The sequence below is a fragment of the Balaenoptera borealis genome, assembly GCF_965194805.1.
Source record: "Balaenoptera borealis genome assembly, chromosome: 16".
In the NCBI taxonomy this organism is placed as follows: Eukaryota; Metazoa; Chordata; class Mammalia; order Artiodactyla; family Balaenopteridae; genus Balaenoptera; species Balaenoptera borealis.
In genome coordinates this window covers 528,678-545,215 of record NC_138872.1, presented here as the reverse complement: position 1 = coordinate 545,215, position 16,538 = coordinate 528,678, and the positions used below count along the sequence as shown (strand labels likewise).

Sequence of the window (16,538 nt, the reverse complement as noted above, 5' to 3'; positions counted from 1 at the left end):
TTGGGCGCACGCTCGGCCTGCCCCTCCCGCGGCTCCGACCCGCCGGCGCTCACGTCCTCCCGGGAGCGCGCGCGCGCCGGTGCGGGTGCGTGCGTGAGCGTGCGTGAGCGTGCGTGAGCGTGCGCGCCCTCGCCGCCTCTGCCGGTGCTGGTCCCGCGCCCTCTGCCACTGCCCCCACCGCCGTCTCCGCTGCCGCCGCCGCCGCCGGGTCCCAAGGCGCAGCCCCGGCTGAGGAGCGCGTCGGCCGGCTGCCCAGCAGCGCCGCGCAGGGAGGAGCGGAGCCGGCGGGCGGGCGGGCAGGCGGACAGGTGAGCTCGCGGCGGGCCGGCGGCCTCGCGTCAGGCCGGGCGGGCGGGCGGGGGTTCGGGGTGACGAGAGCGGGATGAGGGGGCGGGGGCGGGGCGCGAGGTGAGGGTGACGGGGGGTGGGGTGAGAGGGTGCGGGGTGGCGGGGCCGCGCGCCAGGAGGCGGAAATGGCGGCGACCCTCCCTCCCCCCTCCCTCCCCCCTCGGGACCGGGGGCGGCGGCGCGGCCGGAGGAGCGGCGGGAAGGCCCAGGCCGTGCGCCGCGGTCGGGCCACCGGGCCCGCGCTTGGGGGCGGCCAGAGACCCGACGTGCGTCAGCCAGGGCCCCCCCCAACCCCAGCGCAGCTCGCGCTCCGGGGCCGGGGTCTGCGCGGGGCGCCCCCGCCCCGGGGAGGGTCTTTGCGGTCCTGAGGGCAGAGAAGAGGGGCGCCGCCGGTCCAGCAGCCACGTAACCTGTGCCTGGGTCGTAGGGTTATAGCTCGCGGAATTGAGCTTTGTTCCTTGACGCGCTGTAGATTAATCTCGCGGGTGAAAATCATCTGGTTTGTAAGAAAAAAATGTTTTCTCTGCTCGCGAGGACATCTGAAGCAGTGCCTTGTGTTGTAGTCTTACCGAGAGAGGGTTAGGAACTCATTCCCGCGGGTTCAAACTTGTTTGTGTTGAGCGGCTGGATCAAGGACTCGCTTTTTCATGTGCCTAAGAGATGAGTTCTCAAAATTCGCTCGGTTGTGCTATGCAGGAAAAGGAAGCAAAAGTTTCTGTTTTATTTTGGTTTTCAGGTTTAGGTGTGATAGAGGTCATAGACTGAGAGGTGCTGTGCTGGACGCCTTTGTCCTTACTAGTTGTCTGTTTAAAAACTACTTGGCTGACATCGACAGTTACAATGCCCCGTCTTAAATCTGGTTGCCTGAAAGCAGAACTCTAGTCAAAGCTTCTGAGATTTTGTGTTCATTTATTTGCTTCTCTCTTGTTAAACGTGGTGCTGAGTTTCAGGATCGAGGCACCTGTCAGACTTTGAGAGATGAAATTATGAGGCAGGACTTATGGGCTTTAAGAAACTTCCTGAGGGCGTGCAGCTCTCCTTCCACCTGTGTCAGAGTTGCGGGACTTGGGGCACCTCTGATGGCACGTGGCCAAGCCATGGGCTGAGTGGCAGGTGCTTTCAGCAGCACGGGGCTCTGAGGGGCACACGTGTTGCAGGACCCCCATGCCTGGCCCCCTTGGCCCTGGTGAAGTCAGAGCAGCCAGGGGTTGTCTGGTGAGCAGACACTAGAGAGGCACGTGGAGGAGACAAGGCCTTGCTGGGGCATCTCAGCTGTGGAACCAGTGTGGCCTCGGATGGGGACCCTTGCGGGGCAGGGATGCCTGTCAGGCCACCCCCATCCTCTGTGACCAGTCTCCCTACCACTGGCCCCCTGACTCACTCTGCGGGCCCCCCGCCACAGTGGCCTCTTTGCCAGGCTCTCAACAGACTCCTGTGCTCCGTCCCTGGCTCTACCCAGATCACTGGTGCCCTCACCCTTAGGCTCCGGGAGGGCAGGCCTTCCCTTACTGCTTTACCTGGAATTTCAGCTTGCCACTTCCTGTTTCCTGTCTCCCTTTCCTGCTTAGTTTTCCCACAGCACTTCATTCTTCTGATGTCCTGTGTAATATACTTATTATACTTCATGTTTTACTATGAGGTGAAGTCCACAGGGAGGCTGTTTTGTGCAGAGAACAGTGGCTGGCACATACTGCGTGCCCAGGAAATACTGTTGGAATGAATGGAAGCGATGATCGTAGTAGCAGCTCTGCAATACAGTGACCTTGTCACTCGGAAGTCATTGTGGCTGAGTACTGAGTACTGTGGCTGGGTTCTGAGGGAGGTGTGTGGCAAGTCACCTCCCCTTTGGGAAAGGACAGCCAGTTAAGAGGAAGATCAGAAAGGTACTTAGGATCTCCCTGTAAATCTTTTTGCAACTTTTAGTCTATAGTTAGTGCAAAATAAAAAGTTTTTTGTCAGATCTACCACTGGTAGTAATGCTTTTAGAAATTTTGTCTTTGATTAACCCCCCAGAAAGTAAAACCCACATGCTAGTCCCAAATACTCAGTGACATTTGTTTTGTTTTGTTTTTAAATTTATTTATTTATTTATTTATTTGTTGGCTGCGTTGGGTCTCAGTTGTGGCATGCAGGCTCTTCCTTGCGGTGTTCCGTCTTCTCTCTAGTTGTGGCGCGCAGGCTCCAGAGCGCGTGGGCTCTGTAGTTGCGGCACGCGCGCTCTCTGGTTGTGGCATGCAGGCTTAGTTGCCCCACAGCATGTGGGATCTTAGTTCCCTGACCAGGGATCGAACCGGCGTCCCCTGCATTGCAAGACCGATTCTTAACCACTGGACCATCAGGGAAGTCCCGACACTTGTTGATTAAATGGGTGAGGTGGAGTAATCTGTTAGAACCACATGAAAGTGAGCTGTTCCCGAGGCCTGCTCTGAATCCTGATGTGTGACTGAAGGACTCAAGTCATTTCCAGAACCTTCACTCAGAGTGAATTTATGTTCTTGGTTTTTCATTCATTGTATTAATGTGGTGCTGGGACTGAACAGATACTGCATGTTTCTTGGCCCTTTGTGTTCTTGAGTCCCCCTCACTCGAGGAAGGATGGCTCTGTGCTCAGTGCTGAGCTACCCTGGAGACGAGTGCTTTTTGCCCAGTCTCAGACCTGGCACTTGGAGTCGGGCCTCTGCACTGGTTCCTGTGCTGACCCACCTGACCCCACCGGGCAGGATCCCTAGGAAGCTGCTGGTGCTGCATCTCAGAGCCCAGGTGTGACATGCTGGCCTTGGTCCTGGGCTGCGGAAGATGCTCAGTAGGTGCTGGATGGGTGACTAAAATTGAGGCTGTGAGGCTGGGAGTAAGCAGACGAGGTGGAATTTTATTTAAGGTGGGACTTTGCTTTTAAAGTCAGGGAATAAAATGAGCATGATTTTTTAAAAACATTTTTATTGGGGTATAATTGATTTACAAATGATTTTTTTTCTTTTTTTTTGGCCACACTGCACAGCATGTGGGATCTTAGCTCCCCAACTAGGGATTGAACCCTGAGCTCCCTGCAGTGGAGGCCTAGAGTCTTAACCAGTGGACCGCCAGGGAAGCCCCAAAATGAGCATGATAGACACAGATATAATCACCCTTGAAAAATTCCTGAACGCTTTTGTAAAGTCCTTTGTACAGGGTTTGGAGCATACAGTGCTGTAGGCAAACCGTATCTCAGCCAATGAGGGCAGCCAATTTTCCAGTAAGGAAACAGACCCTGTGTCTTCAGGGGACAGGTGTGGAGGGTGACGGCCAGCTCTTGCCCACGAGGTGGACAGGAGACTCTTGGCTCTTGACGGTGCCCTGTGAGTCTCTAGGTGCTCCCCATGCAATAGTTAAAACTGCAGTGCTCCCCAAATGGGGCTCATTTTTATGTTCTTATTGGATGGTCAGATCAGAGCATTCTTCAGCTGCAGACTCATCTCCTGCTCTGTCACAGTCCTTCCCTGTCTGTGTGTCAGCAGAATCTGTACTAGACTTTACTTCCTGAAAGAGGACGAGACTCGGGCTCACATGATGGGGCCCCACTAAGATGAGGGTCATGGTACCTGCCCTTACTGCCTGTCGGGGGAGTACAGGAGATGGTAAGTGGGAAGGTATGTCATCAACTGCTTCCTAAATTTAAGAGACACAGATTCTGAAAAATGACAGTAGTCATATTTTATGAAAATGCTATCCCTCATTTAAGAGGGGGAACTGTTGGGACTTCCCTGGTGGTCCAGTGGTTAAAACTCCAAGCTTCCAGTGCAGGGGGCGTGGGTTCGATCCCTGGTCGGGGATCTAAGATCCTGCATGCTGCGCGGTGCGGCCAAAAAAAAAAAAAAACGAGGGAACTGTTATGCTTTTACTGTCCTGATAGCAGGGCCAGTGCTCAGGTAGTGACATCCCCTGAAGAGGATTAACAGCAGTCTGTTACTGGTCACTCGAAATTCAACCCAGAGGATTTAAGGATTAGATTACCAAACAATTTTTAGTTTTGATTTTGTCTTTCGTTGTTTTTGCATTAATTTTGTTTGAGGACGTTGTATGGGTGAAATGGTATGTTCTCTCGGTTATTAGTACTTGCAGACATTTAATAGGTTTTGGTCTTTAGCAGGTAAGAGTTGTTTTAAATTCTAAGAGTTTTGCAAACATATTGGTAGCTCACATTGAAATTGCAGAAAAGAAGTACAGAATCTCATTCTCCAAAGAGAGAGTATGTAGTGAGACCATACGTTCAGTGGGTGTCACTGAAAATGCCTTCGTAAGTGGTTTGCTTTTCAAGGGTTGTCTGCATACATCAAAGGTCCACTTCACTCCAAAATCATACTCCATTGTAGGTGTATCTACATCACTGGTTTTTAGAACTTAGTTCTGTGGCAGAAACCATAGTCTTTTTTTCCTGACATTAAACCCAACTAATATTTTCAAATTGTGTGATACATTGTGAGTGATCAGTGAATATTTTTTGAATGTATGAGTGTAAATGAACCTTGTTCATCATCATGAGTTACTTATAATTTACTAAATATTTTTTTATTTTTGGCTATATTGGGTCTTCGTTGCTGTGCGCAAGGCTTTCTCTAGTTGCAGTGAGCTGGGGCTACTCTTCTTTGCGGTGTGTGGGTTTCTCGTTGTCATGGCTTCTCTCGTTGCAGAGCACGGGCTCTAGGCGCGCAGGCTTCAGTAGTTGCGGCACGCGGGCTCTAGAGCGCAGGCTCAGTAGTTGTGGCGCAAAGACTTAGCTGCTCCGTGGCATGTGGGATCTTCCCGGCATGTGGGATCTTCCCGGGCCAGGGATCGAGCCCGTGTCCCCTGCATTGGCAGGCGGATTCTTAACCACTGCACCACCAGGGAAGCCCTGAATTACTTATAATTTTATTGTGCCTTTAATTTCTCTACACTGAACATGTAACACCGGAAAACAGGGCGGTGTACGCGGTGAAATGTGCAGTCATTTGGCGTCTCCATTGCTGTGTTCTGAGGAATTCTGTGCCAGTTGGTTATGAAGTTGCAGGCCTGGAAGTCAGAGGATTGGAATGCTGACTTGCTACCCTGCCGGCTGAGCCCCGCCCTGGCTATCTCTGGGATGGCCAGCCCCTTTCTTAGAGAGCTCGCTCTGCCCTTCACCTCTATTCTTTTCACTGGGTGGAGTGAAATGCGTTATAGTGAGGCCATCAGAACTGAGTTCTCCTGTACTCTCTGGCCCTGTGGTGCTTCAGAGGTCATGAATTCGGGCGCCGGGGGTCCGAGACCATGGGCTCCCCGACTGAGCTGGACCGGGCTCTGCAGAGGGAGCGTGTGCCACTGCCTGGCTTTAGTTTTTTTCCTTCTGTTATTGGAAGGGATTAGCAGCATAGCAAATGTTTGATTTTTAGTTAGGTGGTCCCATTGGATTTTCCTTTATTAAAAAGGAGTGTCTTTAATTGTGAGAGGGTTTCTCTAAGATAAATAATGAAAAATTCTAGGTCAGAATACAGACTTTATTATTTTTGCCATATATTGCTAAATTTATATTTCCTCTGGCAGTGTGTGTCTTTTCTTCTTCACCTACACAGGATTTTAACACTTTATATTTTATATTTTGCTGCTAATTTAACTACTGCTATAGGGTTTGGATAATAAAATGTGAGATTTTTTCAGCCAGTTGCAAAAAATTTTGCTGTGTCCTTTAAAATAAGAATTTTAAGTAAATTAAGAAATAAAGAGTGATAATTTAGTGATAAATAGGCTTTTTAAGATGCGCGAAACCAGGCCACATCTGTTTTGGTTTTTTTTTTTAATTAACTGAAAAAGAAATTGTATTCCGGATAACAATTTTTACTGGACTGTATTTACCTGATACTTTGAATCATGAGGCTCCTCACAAGTAAAGCTGAAATTTTTTAATGCAATTGAATGGCCCAGTTTCATTTTGAGATGAAACTAGAACGTCTACAATTTAAGGATTGTCTACGAAGTATTTCTTAACTTGTCGAAGCATAGTTGTCGTCTGTTGGAAACAGTTTGTTTTCTTCTAAAATTCACTTAGAGGATGCCTCCCCTCCCCCTACAGCAAACCCTCTGAAGCAATCTGCTTGTGAGCAGGCCAGGGTCACTTAATATGCATCAGCCATAATCCCCAGGACAGCCTTGCAAGGTAGCTGTTATCCAATTGTATAGATAAGGAAACTGAGATGAACATATTTTCTCTAGTATGAAAGTGTGGTATTGAAGAATAAGCACAAATAATGCCGTCCCACACCTTGAAATGACAACACGGAATTTACCTCTTAGAATGCTGTTTCTGTTGGTGACGTTTTCTCTTGCATCATCCTACCTGGTTGGGTGACCCTAACTGACTGTTAACCGACAGCATCCTTCTCCCTGGTGTGTAGTATCCATGTGACTCCCACACTTGTTTCATCTGCCCCTTCCCTTTCTTTTATAAAAATTGATCCGTGACAAGGGTGACTGTAGCCCACTGTCTGAGGGGCTGTCCTGGTGGCCGAGTAGGCCAGCCTGTCCAGCCAGCTCCTGACGCCGTCTCATCCTCACTCAGGCTGCTGGACTGCAGTGCACGTAGGCGTTAGGGGCACTCTTGGACCTGCTCTCCTCTGGGGGAGCTGTGCCAACCTTCATAAGTGTCTGTGATCTGCCTTTTACTTGTGGCATTCCTTAAACTGCTCACAGAGTCGCAGTGTCGTGAGGCAGACCTGTCACTTCATCAGACCCCCCTGCTGCTCCCTGGAGTGGGCAGGGGTCTTTGTCCTGTCCTCACCCCAGAAGGACCATCCAGCTGGCCAACAGCTCACCTCTTTGCGGTGGTCACAGGGGCAGAGCGTGTGTCAGTGACTAGCAGCTCGGTACAGCCTTACCTGATTAGATGCCTGCCCCGTAAAGCCTTGAAGGCAGGTCTTTTCCTATATTTTTAAAAGGCAAACGACACAATAAGGCAAATCAGTGAAGTATGGATTTTACATCTAAAATGTATGCAACGATAATATTAGTGTTCAAGCTGAGAGTCAAAAGTATAGCCTACATAACTTTTATTCACCATTATAAACTTTGTGTATTTATTTTAGTTTAAAAACACAGTAAAGGGTTAATATAGTACCTAATTTAGATAAGGCTTGTAGGTTAGTACAAGAAAATAAGTTATTTGTGCTCAGGGCAGGGAAAAATTACTCCCCTTTGTAAAATGGTTACCGAGAGTCAGTCAGATTGTACAGCACTTGGAGCCAGACTTGGATTTGAATCGCAGTGCTGCTGATCCCTGGCACAGTGACCTCGCGATGGCTCCGTTTCTGGGCCTTAGTCTTCTCATCTGTAAGTTGGAGGCCGTAACAGTAACGGTTCGTGTTAATCTTGTACCCGGCGCTGTTCTCCGCACTTCACACGACTCGATCACGGACACACTGTGCCAGGCTGTCTGCGGCCCCACTGGACGAAGAGGAGATGAAGCTGTTGAGTAACTGCCCAGGTCACTGAGCCCATGTGTCGCAGAGCCAGGCTCCAGCCCAGGCAGGTAGCCCAAGAGCTGCACTCTCAACACCCACTGGACCGGGCACCTGCCCCACAGGCTTCCTGGTCCAGAGCATGTGTGCCCCTAAATGCCTGCGCGTGGTATGCGCTCCCTAGGTTGTAGGTACCATGTTGGTAAAATTACAGCAGTGATCGTAAGTTCTGTCACCAGTACAACTGTGATAGCACATGCATGTGTCTTGACACGCTTCTGACATCAGGCGTCTCTTTACACTTGGCTCATCCTGGGGTAATTCGTGCAGCTCATACTTGGTTTCGTACTAGATTTGATGGAATGGTTGGTTTTGGTCATCGTTGCAGGGTCCATTGCTTCATCAGAGGCAGTCAGTCCAGCAGTGGGAACCCTGGGCGGCCCCCGCCCCAGGGGCTTTCACATGGGGCAGCCCCGGCTGGGGCGTCCCAGTGCAGCGCGGTTTCTAGTGGATGCGTTTCGAGACACGTTCCTGCTGGAGACACAGAAGACGTCGTGGCTGCATCTGCTGCGTTTGATGAACTTAGAGCCACTATGTGTGTCTTAGGCGTCTGCTCATTCTGGAGTTGGAGTGTCCAGTCCCCTCGGTGGGGGCGGAGCTGCCTCCAAGGTGGTGGGTCTTTGGGTTGTCGGTGTCACACACTGCACTGCTCTGAGCCTGTGGGCTCTCCCAGAAGCGTTAAGTAGGTGTCTTAGCCTACGCGCTACTGTGTGACCGTGACTTTGGTCACAAGTATTTTCATGTGATATTCAAAGTTGAGGATTTGAATGTCGTGGTGGTCTCTAGATAGTGAGAAATCCTTCCTGGTAAGCATTCATGAGAGTGGACTTGCACCTGGTTGCCAGTCAACATTACGCCCTTTCTGTCATGATACAGATACCTCCGGTTCTCCAGTCTGTCTGCTGACCTGCAGGCCTAGTCCGCGGAGGGCCGGGGGCAGCAGGTGGCTGCCTGGGTTGAAGGGTACCTGTGACTTGAGTACCTGAGATTGTAGGGGTTGTGAGGTTAGAACAGCAACACCCAGAAAGCTCCCCTGCTCGTTACTTTTATAAGAAATATTTTTGCCTTCCACTGTCTAGTTTCATATTTAGCTTTGAGACTATGTTAAGGTTTTCTGGAAATGTTTGGTCATAGCAGTGGTCCGCCTAGAATCTCTTTCTGCAGCCTCGTGCATAGGTGAGTACCCGTTGGCTCCAGTGCTGTGATGATGGAAATGTCACCTGTGTCTGTTGGTCATGTTCTGGTGTCAGGCTTCCAGCTTGCTTTAGGCCCGCTTTACACAGAGGCAGCGTCGCCCTGTTGTTTGCACCTCAGGATGCTGAGCAGGCAGGGCCAGGAGGGCCGGGTCGGAAGTGAGGCTCCCGTCCACATTGGACCACGGGCAGCCTCCTCTCTGAGGCACAGGCTTTTGAGAATGTTCAGGTTTTTTTTTGACCCTCCTTGTATTCAGACACATAGTTAGAGTTGTTTTGCTCAACTTCTGACCTTTTCCTTTTGACTGACTGTATGTAAGCGTTAGTTTATGAAAGAAAATCCTTATTTGGTTTCTGGACATAAGTCACTACTGATAAAATTAATTCCATAGACCGTACTGAATGCTCGGCCAGTACTGGGGCAGTCGCTGAGTTTATTATACCTCGGAAGGGCTTAGGGTGCGGCCGTGCTGGGGCCTTTCGGCTCCCCCGGGGGTGTCTGCTGAGCCCTTGCTGGTCAGCCTCGGGCTCCCTCTGTGAGGGCCGAGTGTTCGGTGTCTTTAGTACTGGAATGCATGCTCTTTTTGTGACCAAGCATTGTGCTTATTGTTAGGTGAAAGTGCTACTTAGTTACTGTTCTTTGGTAGGTTGGCCAGTCTGCCTGGGGTTTAGACCCATTCTCTCTCGTGCTTTGATGATTGGTGGGGAGCCCTCCTTAAAGACGGATCCGTTTGACTCTAATTCTCTCTCTTTGTCTTAAGGCTCGGCATCACTGTTGCTTTTTATTCTTCTTAGAATTAAGGAAGAAAGATGACATCATTAGGGGTTCCTCTGTTTTCCGGAAGAATTTAGGAATTCTTTACGTTTGAAATTCATTTTAGGTTAGGAGTAAAGGTGACGGACGACTGTGGTCCTCAGCATCGGCCCTTTTACCCCTTCCACGTTTGTTGACTCTTGCTTATAATTCTTCAGATATATCTGCGGAGGTCATTGGTGGCCATTTCCTTCTACTCTGCAGTGTATTAATCTTCCTTCTGGAACAGATAATGAGCTCAGAGTCATACATTCAAACCACTGGTTTTCCACCGTGTTCTGAGTGTGTCCCCAGCACCGGTAGGAGTTGGCCCTCCCTTGCCTGAGGAGGTGAGGTGCTCCAGACCCAGCTGGTTCCTTTTTTTTTTTTTTTTCCCCCCTAATATTTATTTATTTATATATTTGGCTGCTCTGGGTCTTAGTTGCAGCATGCGTGCGGGATCTAGTTCCCTGACCAGGGGTTGAACCCGGGCCCCCTGCATGGGGAGCGCAGAGTCTTAGCCACTGGACCACCAGGGAAGCTCCCCCCCCTCACCCGCCCCGGCCAACTGTTTCTTGAATGTCCTTTTTCCAAGGTTCTTCACGGATTTTAAATGACGATTCCTTCAAAGAAGAGAGGTCAGCTGTCTTTTTTTTTTTTTTTTTCATGTAATGTCTGAAACATTTATATTAACATATTTCCATACAAGTACAAATATAAGATTTTTAGAAATTTCATGTAATGTCTGAAACATTTATATTAACATATTTCCATACAAATAACCCAATGAAAGTTTAGTATTAGTTGTTTTGTTTGTTTTTTTTATACTGCAGGTTCTTATTAGGCATCAGTTTTATACACATCAGTGTATACATGTCAATCCCAATCGCCCAATTCAGCACACCACCATCCCCACCCCACCGCAGTTTTCCCCCCTTGGTGTCCATATGTCCATTCTCTACATCTGTGTCTCAACTTCTGCCCTGAAAACTGGCTCATCTGTACCATTTTTCTAGGTTCCGCATACATGCATTAATATACGATATTTGTTTTTCTCTTTCTGACTTACTTCACTCTGTATGACAGTCTCTAGATCCATCCACGTCTCAACAAATGACTCAATTTCGTTCCTTTTTATGGCTGAGTAATATTCCATTGTATATATGTACCACATCTTCTTTATCCATTCGTCTGTTGATGGGCATTTAGGTTGCTTCCATGACCTGGCTATTGTAAATAGTGCTGCAATGAACATTCGGGTGCATGTGTCTTTTTGAATTACGGTTTTCTCTGGGTATATGCCCAGTAGTGGGATTGCTGGGTCATATGGTAATTCTATTTTTAGTTTTTTAAGGAACCTCCATATTGTTCTCCATAGTGGCTGTATCAATTTACATTCCCACCAACAGTGCAAGAGGGTTCCCTTTTCACCACACCCTCTCCAGCATTTGTTGTTTGTAGATTTTCTGATGATGCCCATTCTAACAGGAGTGAGGTGATACCTCATTGTAGTTTTGATTTGCATTTCTCTAATAATTAGTGATGTTGAGCATCTTTTCATGTGCTTCGTGGCCGTCTGTATGTCTTCTTTGGAGAAATGTCTATTTAGGTCTTCTGCCCATTTTTGGATTGGGGTGTTTGTTTCTTTGATATTGAGCTGAATGAGCTGTTTATATATTTTGGAGATTAATCCTTTGTCCGTTGATTCATTTGCAAATATTTTCTCCCATTCTGAGGGTTGTCTTTTCGTCTTGTTTATGGTTTCCTTTGCTGTGCAAAAGCTTTGAAGTTTCATTAGGTCCCACTTGTTTATTTTTGTTTTTATTTCCATTACTCTAGGAGGTGGATCAAAAAAGATCTTGCTGTGATTTATGTCAAAGAGTGTTCTTCCTACGTTTTCCTCTAGGAGTTTTATAGTGTCCAGTCTTATATTTAGGTCTCTAATCCATTTTGAGTTTATTTTTGTGTATGGTGTTAGGGAGTATTCTAATTTCATTCTTTTACATGTAGCTGTCCAGTTTTCCCAGCACCATTTATTGAAGAGACTGTCTTTTCTCCATTGTATATCTTTGCCTCCTTTGTCATAGATTAGTTGACCATAGGTGCGTGGGTTAATCTCTGGGCTTTCTATCTTGTTCCATTGATCTATGTTTCTGTTTTTGTGCCAGTACCATATTGTCTTGATTACTGTAGCTTTGTAATATAGTCTGAAGTCAGGGAGTCTGATTCCTCCAGCTCCATTTTTTTGCCTCAAGACTGCTTTGCCTATTCGGGGTCTTTTGTGTTTCCATACAAATTTTAAGATGATTTGTTCTAGCTCCATAAAAAATGCCATTGGTAATTTGATAGGGATTGCATTGAATCTGTAGATTGCTTTGGGTAGTATACTCATTTTCACAATGTTGATTCTTCCAATCCAAGAACATGGTATATCTCTCCATCTGTTGGTATCATCTTTAATTTCTTTCTTCAGTGTCTTATAGTTTTTTGCATACAGGTCTTTTGTCTCCCTAGGTAGGTTTATTCCTAGGTATTTTATTCTTTTTGTTGCAATGGTAAATGGGAGTGTTTCCATAATTTCTCTTTCAGATTTTTCATCATTAGTGTATAGGAATGCAAGAGATTTCTGTGCATTAATTTTGTATCCTGCAACTTTACCATATTCATTAATTAGCTCTAGCAGTTTTCTGGTGGCAGTTTTAGGATTCTCTATGTATAGTATCATGTCATCCGCAAACAGTGACAGTTTTACTTCTTCTTTTCCAATTTGTATTCCTTTTATTTCTTTTTCTTCTCTGATTGCCGTGGCTAGGACTTCCAAAACTATGTTGAATAATAGTGGTGAGAGTGGACATCCTTGTCTCGTTCCTGATCTTAGAGGAAATGCTTTCAGTTTTTCACCATTGAGAATGATGTTTGCTGTGGGTTTGTCATATATGGCCTTTATTATGTTGAGGTAGGTTCCCTCTATGCCCACTTTCTGGAGAGTTTTTATCAGAAATGGGTGTTGAATTTTGTCAAAAGCTTTTTCTGCATCTATTGAGATGATCATATGGTTTTTATTCTTCAATTTGTTAATATGGTGTATCACATTGATTGATTTGTGTATATTGAAGAATCCTTGCATCCCTGGGATAAATCCCACTTGATCGTGGTGTATGATCCTTTTAATGTGTTGTTGGATTCTGTTTGCTAGTATTTTGTTGAGGATTTTTGCATCTATATTCATCAGTGATATTGGTCTGTAATTTTCTTTTTTTGTAGTGTCTTTGTCTGGTTTTGGTATCAGGGTGATGGTGGCCTCATAGAATGAGTTTGGGAGTGTTCCTTCCTCTGCAATTTTTTGGAAGAGTTTGAGAAGGATGGGTGTTAGCTCTTCTCTAAATGTTTGATAGAATTCACCTGTGAAGCCCTCTGGTCCTGGACTTTTGTTTGTTGGAAGATTTTTAATCACAGTTTCAATTTCATTACTTGTGATTGGTCTGTTCATATTTTCTGTTTCTTCCTGGTTCAGTCTTGGAAGGTTATACCTTTCTAAGAATTTGTCCATTTCTTCCAGGTTGTCCATTTTATTGGCATAAAGTTGCTTGTAGTAGTCTCTTAGGATGCTTTGTATTTCTGCAGTGTCTGTTGTAACTTCTCCTTTTTCATTTCTGATTTTATTGATTTGAGTCCTCTCCCTCTTTTTCTTGATGAGTCTGGCTAATGGCTTATCAATTTTGTTTATCTTCTCAAAGAACCAACTTTTAGTTTTATTGATCTTTGCTATTGTTTTCTTTGTTTCTATTTCATTTATTTCTGCTCTGATCTTTATGATTTCTTTCCTTCTGCTAACTTTGGGTTTTGTTTGTTCTTCTTTCTCTAGTTTCTTTAGGTGTAAGGTTAGATTGTTTACTTGAGCTTTTTCTTGTTTCTTTAGGTAGGCTTGTATAGCTATAAACTTCCCTCTTAGAACTGCTTTTGCTGCATCCCATAGGTTTTGGGTCGTCGTGTTTTCATTGTCATTTGTCTCTAGGTATTTTTTGATTTCCTCTTTGATTTCTTCAGTGATCTCTTGGTTATTTAGTAACGTATTGTTTAGCCTCCATGTGTTTGTCCTTTTTACGTTTTTTTCCCTGTAATTCATTTCTAATCTCATAGCGTTGTGGTCAGAAAAGATGCTTGATATGATTTCAATTTTCTTAAATTTACTGAGGCTTGATTTGTGACCCAAGATGTGATCTATCTTGGAGAATGTTCCGTGCGCACTTGAGAAGAACGTGTAATCTGCTGTTTTTGGATGGAATGTCCGATATATATCAATTAAATCTATCTGGTCTATTGTGTCATTTAAAGCTTCTGTTTCCTTATTTATTTTCATTTTGGATGATCTGTCCATTGGTGTAAGTGAGGTGTTAAAGTCCCCCACTATTATTGTGTTACTGTCGATTTCCTCTTTTATAGCTGTTAGCAGTTGCCTTATGTATTGAGGTGCTCCTATGTTGGGTGCATATATATTTATAATTGTTATATCTTCTTCTTGGATTGATCCCTGGATCATTATGTAGTGTCCTTCCTTGTCTCTTGTAACATTCTTTATTTTAAAGTCTATTTTATCTGATATGAGTATAGCTACTCCAGCTTTCTTTTGATTTCCATTTGCATGGAATATCTTTTTCCATCCCCTCACTTTCAGTCTGTATGTGTCCCTAGGACTAAAGTGGGTCTCTTGTAGACAGCATATATATGGGTCTTGTTTTTGTATCCATTCAGCCAGTCTATGTCTTTTGGTTGGGGCATTTAATCCATTCACGTTTAAGGTAATAATCGATATGTATGTTCCTATGACCATTTTCTTAATTGTTTTGGGTTTGTTTTTGTAGGTCCTTTTCTTCTCTTGTGTTCCCTACCTAGAGAAGTTCCTTTAGCATTTGTTGTAGAGCTGGTTTGGTGGTGCTGAATTCTCTTAGCTTTTGCTTGTCTGTAAAGCTTTTGATTTCTCCATCAAATCTAAATGAGATCCTTGCCGGGTAGAGTAATCTTGGTTGTAGGTTCTTCCCTTTCATCACTTTAAGTATATCATGCCACTCCCTTCTGGCTTGCAGAGTTTCTGCTGAGAAATCAGCTGTTAACCTTATGGGAGTTCCCTTGTATGTTATTTGTCGTTTTTCCCTTGCTGCTTTCAATAATTTTTCTTTGTCTTTAATTTTTGCCACTTTGATTACTATGTGTCTCGGCGTGTTTCTCCTTGGGTTTATCCTGTATGGGACTCTCTGTGCTTCCTGGACTTGGGTGGCTATTTCCTTTCCCATGTTAGGGAAGTTTTCGACTATAATCTCTTCAAATATTTTCTCTGGTCCTTTCTCTCTCTCTTCTCCTTCTGGGACCCCTATAATGCGAATGTTGTTGCGTTTAATGTTGTCCCAGAGGTCTCTTAGGCTGTCTTCATTTCTTTTCATTCTTTTTTCTTTAGTCTGTTCCGCAGCAGTGAATTCCATCATTCTGTCTTCCAGGTCACTTATCCGTTCTTCTGCCTCAGTTATTCTGCTATTGATTCCTTCTAGTGTAGTTTTCATTTCAGTTATTGTATTGGTCATCTCTGTTTGTTTGTTCTTTAATTCTTCTAGGTCTTTGTTAATCATTTCTTGCATCTTCTCAGTCTTTGCCTCCATTCTTATTCCAAGGTCCTGGATCATCTTCACTATCATTATTCTGAATTCTTTTTCTGGAAGGTTGCCTATCTCCACTTCATTTAGTTGTTTTTCTGGGGTTTTTTCTTGTTCCTTCATCTGGTACATAGCCCTCTGCCTTTTCATCTTCTCTATCTTTCTGTAACTGTGGTTTTTGGTCCACAGGCTGCAGGATTATAGTTTTTCTTGCTTCTGTTGTCTGCCCTCTGGTGGTTGAGGCTATCTAAGAGGCTTGATGGGAGCAGGTCAGCTGTCTTTGGAACACCAGTTGTACTTCGTCTTTAGTATCTTTATTTTCAGTGAAGTTTTCCTTCTGTGGGGCCAGGCCCCAAGTGTGGGAGGCTCTGCAGCCGTGCCTGCACCGGGCTGCACCCCATCCCCTCCCCGAGGTGCTGGCTCACGGTCACTGCATCGCACCTCATGGCTGTGTCCCGACTCATCACCTGGCGGATCCCCTGTTCCTTCTGTCCTGACCCGACGTAGCAGTGTCTTTGTCCTCCTGTCCCAGCATAGCTGCGCTTACCTCTTGTCTCCTGTGTGACAGGACTTGGTCCTGCTCCATCCACAGCATGCATTGTCCTCTCACTAACTGGAGGGTGTTGGCCTTTCTTCCTTTCTTCCCTTCCCCTCCTCTGACTTTCATTTGTCCTTTTACTTTTACACTGTCAAGAGAAATTTACGTTGTGTTTTGTAAACATATAGTTGCTTGTCTGTAAGTTTATTGCTGAAAATCCATAAATTGTTTACGTTATTCCCACTTGTGGAAACCATGTTTATTACAGAGCCTGGACCCTGCTCTGATGACGTTTTCTTCCTAGAGTAGTGCCTCTCTCTCCCCAGGTTCCTAACAGCCTTTTTCTTACATTATTAGCCTTTTTCTTAGCGTCTGTATTTTCAGACTACCCATGATATGATGTATTATCTTTGTGGCCTGAACTTTCTTTACTCTGCGCACTCTGTCCTCCTACCCCTGGCAACACAGCGGCTTTCGAGGCTGCCTGTCCAGCCACATTCCTGCGATGACCAGCAG

The 16,538-nt window shown here is 45.8% G+C and overlaps 1 protein-coding gene across 4 annotated transcripts in view; it reads left to right on the top strand.

Annotated features, from left to right (window-relative positions):
• Positions 1-143: 143 nt before the first annotated feature.
• The window catches only part of DNAJC5 (DnaJ heat shock protein family (Hsp40) member C5), a 32,321-nt gene continuing 15,926 nt past the window's right edge, over positions 144-16,538 (top strand). For 2 of the 4 annotated variants that reach the window (XM_082360524.1, XM_082360525.1), the window contains exon 1: positions 147-308. The gene's annotated coding sequence lies outside the window, so the exon portion shown is untranslated. Of the gene's footprint in view, positions 309-16,538 lie in introns of all 4 variants that reach the window. The other 2 variants (XR_014235796.1, XM_082360523.1) reach the window with 2 other exon arrangements.